Source organism: Oryzias latipes, chromosome 14 (genome assembly GCF_053564925.1).
Source record: "Oryzias latipes strain Hd-rR chromosome 14, Olatipes_Hd-rR_3.1".
Taxonomy (NCBI): domain Eukaryota; kingdom Metazoa; phylum Chordata; class Actinopteri; order Beloniformes; family Adrianichthyidae; genus Oryzias; species Oryzias latipes.
This window is the reverse complement of record NC_136250.1, coordinates 15,379,639-15,388,494: the sequence shown is the minus strand read 5'-3', so window position 1 is coordinate 15,388,494 and position 8,856 is coordinate 15,379,639.

Below are 8,856 nucleotides of genomic sequence, written 5' to 3'. Positions count from 1 at the left end.
TTTTTAATCTAAGTGGACTGCATTATTTTCTTGCATATATGTTGCACTGCTTTAACCAATAAGTGCACTACTGTTAACAGAGATATAGTTTTAGAAAATATAACTTTTGTTTCAGTCTAACATTTGGTCATAGAGTTCACCTGTAGTAGAAAAAGAAACTTTTTTTTTTTCCTGAGTTCTTCGAAAAATATTTCTGCTATTCTTGGCTTTCGTTATTGCTTGCTGTTACCTACGAAATATTCTCGTGCCGTGTTAATACAAGTTTTATTTCAGTCTTCAGATGTGCTCCTCTGTGGTTGAGTTCCTCTAAGGAATCCGTTCCCTATAAGAGATTATTTACGTGCATTTCTTTGGAAATAGTTTCTTAAGAGAACATCCAAACCAAACAACAGAAACAAAGAAACAGCAACAGTAATAATAAACCAACTCCCGTCCAACTCGGTTGGCCCAGGTGATAATAATAATAACGATCATATTAATAATGAAACATTTCTAACGTGTGTGTGCGCGCTACATAAATGTGTCCTTCAAGGACTTTTTGTGGATTTTTAAAACTTTGTGGGAAGGTGATGGAATGCAGCTTCTTTGATACGTGTCTGTCACTCGTGGTGTGTGTTCCTCTGTGTTTTTAGGTGTGCGAGTGTCTGTGTGTGATAAATAGCCTAATCAAATAGTTGAGAAGTGGAATATCACACCTGTAGGGCTTCCTTTGCAATATGCAGCGCAGGCACCACGTGAAGCAGCTCTCCAAAACCCTTATTGTGCTCAATACGGCACCTGCGGCATTCGTTCGGAGGGGGGACTGTGAGAGTCCCGATGCTGTTTTTCTTTTTTTAATACTGTCTTGCAGAACGACAGTCAAGCAAAGAGCGTTTGAGGCTCCGGCGGAGATTCCTGCATTCTGACCCATCCAGGAAATTAAAAAAAAACTGCGTTGAGGTCAGTCCTGAGAAAGCGTAGCTCATTCTTGAACATTTGATTGGGCCCCGTCTCTGTGATGTGCATACAAGCCTGAACTGTACGGTTGCTGTTTGTAGCTGTTGTTGCCAGTGGGTGGGTTGGGGGGCAATATTGCTGCATGCTAATGCTATATTTGTCTCTACACGGCACGTGGAGGGTAATCTCATGCCTTAACAGACCATGCACTAAATAGAATATGTAAGCAACTGCCGAGATCTTTTTTTTGTTTTGTTTTGGATTTTTTTTTTCCAACAGTATTGCTGCATGTGGGGCACACAGCTCATGACGTTTGTTGTGCGTTCAAGTTCAACACTGCCAAACCGACAGCATCACTTCCTGAACAGCAAAGGCAGAGACGATAATCTGAACTCGGTTCAGTGTAATAAAGTGTTTTCAGTCATCTAGCATTCCTTCATGGCACCTAAATTTTTACATATTTTGTGTGAACACATTTATGACATGCACTATTGACTGTAGCTAGACGAGTACAACCAGCTTTGTGATGTCATTGGTCTAAATAGTAGGTTAAGTAGCTCGATGTTGGTTTTTTGAACTGTTTGATTTCACGATGAATCTATCAGCTGTTTCTCTATCACGTTTTGTTTTGGAAAGACTAAAGTAGCCAATCTTTAATGTGATCTGGGTGAGGGCTAACTGCTTCATCAGCTGACTTCCTGTATAGTAGGAAGATTGACAGCAGAGCAGCCTTGAAAAGGAGTTTTTGCTCCGATGCGTCAGAAAAAGCACCCCTCTTGGTCCAGTGTTAGCCTCACATACTCTTCACTGTCCATAGTTATTATATATATAGATATATATAATATTTATTACTTCTATTGCTTCGGCTACTTGTGGTGGTGCTTAACTCTTCTCTCAGTGTTGCGAAAAGTTGGTTTAAAAAGTAGGTGCACCATTATCCAGAAAGATGTGTCATTTTCTCAATCGTGCTTCTTCGAGTTGTAGGTCTAGACTTTATGTTTGCAACGTGTGCGCATATTTCCCAGAACAAAACACTTTTGAAGAGTAGATGATAGCCTTGAGCCTGCAGCTGTTTTGTATTGTGTTTCGAATATATTCCTGTTTCCGTTTTGCTTATCTTAGCGTAGAGACACAGGGTCTACAGTGCATCGTTGTCCCTCTCGCAGTAACTCGGATTCATATAGTTGTTTCAGAATTCCTCCTGCTTTCTTTTTACAAATTTTGTGTCTTCGCCAATGCTCATGTGGGCGTGGATCATAGCTTTAAGCTACTGGAAAACAAATAGTTATTTTTCACCTTGTATCATATATATTTATATATATTCATATATGCTTTGTGTTGAAAAGAAATCAAGAACTAAAGGGGTGAGGGTCTTTCTTGGCGAGGAACAGGGTCATTTTATTCTGAAAAGCATCCGTCTGTCGTTCTTTCCGTCTGTCTCCACGCGTTTCGAAGTCGGATATCCATTCAGACAAGTCACAATGTTAAAAGTCAAAAACACGCCAGTCAGATGACACTTCACTGCATTTTTTTGTCCTTCAGCAGTAGGCATAAGAGATGAGTTTCTTGCAAATATTCTATATATATTTTAAGTACAACCGTCTCCACACATAAAGACTACATTTTTCAGAGAGTTTGATGAAATTGTTACTGCAGCTAGAGTATACAATACCTTGTAGGATATAGAGAATAAGCCTGTCAAGTGCCTATCAGTGCATACAGCAACTATACAGAATATTCATAGTTTTTCTCTCCTACATCGCACAAATACAGTATATACACAGTGGACTATTTAAAAAAAACAAAAAACTATTTATGCTATAACTGCTAAAAAAAACTGTGGTGGTTGTGTGTAAGAGAACCCTTTAAAATGCCAGAAATGTTTTATTCCTATACAGTGAAATCTACATCAGCAAGTTTTATTTATTATTTATTTATGATGGTTAGTCTCAGTTTAGACCATCTGGAGGATTCAAAGATTTAATGGGCAGTCACAGCCTCATGTGAATCAAATATGCAAATGCATTTCATAGTCTTAGACTGAAACTGTTATTCAAAGTAGACTTTTTTTTTTTATTCTACTTTTTGTCTTTTTCTTGATTTTTTGGCCATGAGCAAACAAGCCATAAACTGGACCAGACTGTGTTCGGGGTGACAGGACAGTGTGCGGGCAACAGAGGGAGCCACTTAGCAGGTGGAGGAGGTGACGTTTGACCATCTGCTTGTCACACTGGACAAAAATCCAAATTTACCCCTTCTCTTAAAAAAAAAAAAAATCTATTTTGTTTTGTGGCATTTTTAAACTGTAACAACACAATACGTGGAGGACAGGAGCTGCTTCGATTGTTTTTGAGTGAACGCCATCACAGGGTTAGAAGGAAAGCTGCAGCTTTGCTGCAGTTTGTGTCAAAGTTCAACCTGTGCTTTGGTAAGATCTAATTAAAGCCCAATTTGGCTAGCAAAATCATTACGAGTGCTTTGCCTTTAAGAAAAACTAGCTGTGTAAATACAGCTTCACATTTTAAAGCATAGACAAAATGCAATGTGAGGGACAGAAATGAACATATTTAATAAACAAATGCTGGACCAGCTGATTTTTAGAACTACAAATTGGACGAGCCGAAGGTTTTGGCTGCAGATAAACAGCTTTGAATCTACAACCGTCTTTAAGTGTTGGATGAACAACATGAAAAAAAAAAGGCAAATATGGTAGAGTTAAAAAAATAAAGAAAAATAAAATTAAGAAGATATTGGATTTTGGGAATGGGTGGCTGCAGGATGAAAGGTATTGTGATGGCTTATTATTCTGTCCCCTGTGGACTAATTACCACAGTTTTCTCTCTTGCCTTCTCCAGCTTAGTTGCTCTGCCAGTTTCGTGGAGGGGTGCACTTTTTAATTATACCACTGTTGTTAAGTTAGTTGTCCAAAAAAATAAAATAAAACCAAAAAAAATACAATTTTTTTTTTTTATTAAATAAAATAAAAACAAATTTATAAAAAATCCCAACCATGCAGAAAACCCAAAGCAAGTGACTGCATTCACTTTGAATCTTTCAATCCTCCACAGAAGAAAACAGTGATGATTGATATTGGCTTAACTGTCACACAAGTTAAATGTTAAATCAGATAAATGTAAAGGAGGCGTGGCGTCTGATTGGTACTAGAAGCGCCCTAATCAGATTTTACCGATGCCCAGATACTTTTTTTTTTTTTTTTCATTTTGGAGTTTTACAAAATGAAAGTAGCTGATTTCAAACTGCAGTAACTAACCAAATGACTTTGATCGAACAGTTACTGGACTAACCAACGTGGCTGTTTTTTGAAATGACGCCATCGTCAGGTCATCCCGATGGATGGCTGCAGCCGGAGCGTGCACCAAGCAGCTCTCTCCAGCAGGGGGCCGCTCTGGCTCGGTTTTCACCGACATTATTCTTGCTTTATCGCAAAGGCGGAAACACTGAGGCTCTTTGTGTTCTCCGTCGCTGCAGTCCGTCTGGCTTAGTTCAGCTTGATGAGACAATTACGTTTTAAAGTGTGCAGCAGCGGAACTAAAAACATGCATTCCTGTTTAAGTCCAGCACATTCCAGCTCCGAGTCTGGCCTTCGTTTTCCACACCTAACTGACCTAAAATCCCCCATCGTTTTCACTACAAAATGACTTCACTTTATTTCTTTTTTTTTTTTTAATAAAATAACATGTCACACTTTAGCAAAATTTCAAAATCGTTCAATTTTATTCAAACGTAGCTGTGAGCTCACAAACCTTCTTAAGCTTTGACCACATTATTCCTCTGAGAACTGGCTCTTCACCTTGTCGGCCTCTTCTGACAGAGAGAGGCCTTTTGTCACCACCACACTGGCTGCAGTCCCAGCCAGCACGCTCTCTGCCATCACCGCAGCCTTCCATTCATGAGGCCATGCCAACCATTAGGAAATACTTTTTAAAAAAAAAAACTAAAAGCTGTACAAGACAATGTTTGTTTTGACAAACCAAAGACCGGTTAGGATAATCTCAGTTTTCAGAGAACTTTTTAAATGTGTGTGAGGTTCATGCGATCAGACTCGATTGCTGCAGTTGTGTTTTCGTTTTCCTTCTCTCCGCAGAGTGCTTGTGAAATATCTGTTTCGTCTGTTTAGCTGTTTATAGTTTCGTGCTTGTGTTTAGACCAAAATAGATTTTTTTTGAAAAATAAAAAATGCAACAAAACATCAGAAACGAGTGGGACATGGTGGCTGTGACGTAAACTTTGGCATGTCAAAAGATCTTTACAATTGTAAATGTTGCATTTACTCCTGGAAAAAAAAAATCAATGATAATAATACTTGGTATTAATGGTGTATTTTCCACACACAAATTTTGACAAATCATTGTGTATATTTTCTCCTTAAATCTTAAAAACTTCTTTGTTCAATTTCTCTTTTTTTTTTGTTTTAGTTTTTATTCACATCCTCCAAATTTTGGCACTGTCTGTCAAAAAAGGCTGTGTCTGAAAATACTAATCTGACGTTGTGACTTAAACTAGATTACATTTAGCCCTTTTATACTTGAGATGGACCAAGATGTTAAGTTTGCACATATTTGTCACTTCTTTATTTAAGCCAAAAAACAAAACAAAATTGAAAACTTCACATTTTCAAAAATTCAAGTAAAAACTCTAAAAAGCATTGGAAGAAGCAGCCGTAACAGGATGAAACTACATCTATGAAACCAAACTGTAAAACGGACCATTGCTGTTATAATTGCTTTAATTAGTAAGACATCACCTGAAAGGAAAAAGCATTAGACAAGACAATAAAAAAGGTCAATTATTTTTCGGTGAACCTGCTGCTGTACTCCTCGTAGTTTTAAAATTAGGAACTTACTTTCATTCAGGCCTTGTTTTGTTCCTAGTTAGCATTAAAAAACCAGAATAATCAAAAAGGAAGCTTTTCTTTGGCTTTATTATGACTTTTTTTTTTTTTTTTTTTACATTTTTCTGGCTTTTTTGCAGCCAGTTATATGTAGAGGCTTCTAAACATGCACTTGAGTTGAACAATGAGCTCTGCTTATAAACATGTGTATATCTTGTTTGGCTTTTGTTTTTGTTTTGTTTTTTCTTCCACCCTAAATATTAGCGCGATAGGATTAATTTTTTGTTGGTTTTTTTGGGTTATTTCCCTCCAAATTAGTTCTTGGATAGATTCTGAACTGGGCAGAAGTCGAGCTGTTGTGGTTAAAGGTTGTTAACATCACATCTAAGCAACCCTGAAATATATGCTGCAGTAATGTGTGTTCAGTTTGTTTTTGATAATTTATGCTCCAAGTTGGTTTGTATTTTATTATTATTATTATTGTTGTTGTTGTTATTGTTGTTCTGAAACAAGCTTGTTTTAAATGTACTGACTGCTGTTTTGAAATAGGGGATAAATTTTTTTTTTTTTTTTTTTTTCTGTGTGTGCAAGGACGTTTTTTTTTTTCTTTTCTTTTTTTAATGATTTGTCAAACACTGGACCGGGGAAAGTTTTCCAACATTTCTAAGTTGAGAGATGTAATTTACAGACGAAACTGCACAGATGACACCTGTTAGCCCAGACGAAGGCGTCCTCCCAGCTGCACCAGGGAGAATGACATCCAGATGCTGAAATCCTCAAAGTAGGACTCATCTGGATGGAAAAGGTTTTGGAATTTGTCGCTTCTGATTGTGGGATTAGTTCAACACGATGCAAAATACTTTTAGTGCTTTTTTTCCTTCCAAAATGTTGCATGGCAGAGACTGGGGATGGCGGGATTTATTTTTAAACAGGAAAAAAACCATGAAAAGGGATTCCACGCCCCAGATTGCCAGTTTCCCCAGTCATCTGGTACGGTCTTTGCCTTGGTGGGACATATCATCTCATCACACCAAAACACCACTTCTCAAACCAGATAAGAGATTTGCACTAGACTAATTTTGGTCTTCTTCTATCAAAAGCAATATGATTAACTCAACACATTTCTGAACCTTAGTATGGCAGGATTGTCAGTCTCCACATTGGGAAAAAGCTGATTTAAAAAAAAAAAATGGTGACGTCTGACAATTTTTGTATTCCAAGGTACAGAATCAGCTGCCTTTTTCAGTACACGTCCGTTCGTAGCAGGGTTGTTGTTGTTTATTTTTGTTTTCTTTTTCTTGACCCAGCGTTACCCTGAGTCCAGACAAGAGGGGCATTAAAAGTGTTGTTTCCTCCTGTGATTGCTTCTGACAAATCCCAAAACATCAAGGGTGAGGAGAGGAATGGTTCACCAGTCCGTGTTAGACGTCTCCATCGCGTAGCCTGCAACATGTTTGAAAAGAAAAACCAAGCAGTTCAACTCCGCCGTCACACGTATCCTACCCCAAAAAACCAGCATTCAAATATTTCTCCATTTAAATGTTTCAATCCCTGTCACTCGAAAGGCTTTAAAAATTGAATCTTTTTTTTAAAAAGAGAAAGAAAAAAAGCTCAAAATGAATCCAAAAACATCTTTGCCCACCAAAACGCACCGCTCTCCATCCTTTCCGCTCAGCGAGGTCACACTTGACAAACCCGCAGCTATCGGCCTCAGCGTCACTACGACGGATAAGTGTAAAAACAAAATGTCCAAAAACCCCACAGAGCATAGCTTCACCATTTCTCTCTGGATGTAGTGGCTTTCCCGTTTTCCACCTCTTCTTGGTGTTGTCGAAAAGGCGTCGCGGTTCGTCCGAATATGTCGCGTGTTAGAGGAAGCATAAGTATGTGCCTTCTTGTAATCTCCTTGGTGAGCTTGTTATTATTGAGAAGCTGAAGCCAGCCAATTGTGTTTGCACTAAAAACCAAATTGCTTTCGTGATGTAGACTATTTAAGCAAGCTTGTTACGTCACTTTAACCGTTCAGTATGCATGAGGGTAAAATTGGTAAAAAGGCTAGAGCTCTCATCTGTTGACCTGTAAACCAGTGCAGCTTAGAGGATCTTGTGAATATATCTTGGCTTGGTTTTTGCATTTAGTTCTAATGTCCATTTCTTTAGGCATCATTTTGTTCACTATTTCAACAGTAAAACATACAAACAAACAAACACACTCATATATATATAAATATATATCTATATCTCAAAATGATAACAAACCATTGATACAGCTTTGACTTTCACATGCCACAGTTTGATTTAAACAACTGCAGAAAGAGATCTTTGTTTTCCTGAATCCATGCGAGTGCACGCGAGGTCGCCTCAAGACTTTTGGTCCAATCAATTCAAAAAAAAATATTTGTATTTATTACACATTTGGCTGACAAATCGAAATGTCTTACGATGGCACCTTATACATGTCAGTCCACGTGGGTGAAAAATTATTTTAAAAAGAAAAGGCTGGCAGTGTAATATCTCGGATTTAGCACCTTACTACACCGCATGTTTTCACTTTATGCCAGTTTAGTTATTCTTCCATATTTATGATTTGAAAATGAAAAATCTCCTGTTTTGTGACATTGTTTTGTTGCCAAAGTTTGGAGGCGATCTCCCACATGTTTCCGCTTATCATTTGCTTTTCCTGCTCCTTCAGTTAAACCAACGGTATGTCACAACTTCTTATAACAGTGTGTGGAATCAATTTATCTCAGCAAACAGTATCATTACTTGCCATTTTACAATAAGCCCTGTATTTCATATATATTTACCAGTGATGTGTATTTGTTATTATAAAGAAAATAGCCGTAAAAGCTTCATTATGTTACATAATATTGTGACTTTTTTCGAAAAACTGTGAAGACTTATCTTGCATATACTTTATAAAAAAGTATTAAGCCTTAACACAAAAGACTAAAAAAAGTGTGGAAGAATAAACTGATTGTTGCTAAGTAAGGATGATTTTTGTAAATGTTACCAGCACTTTTTTTGTAATTTTCACTCTGAGGTATTGTACAAGTTCAAGCTGTTTGT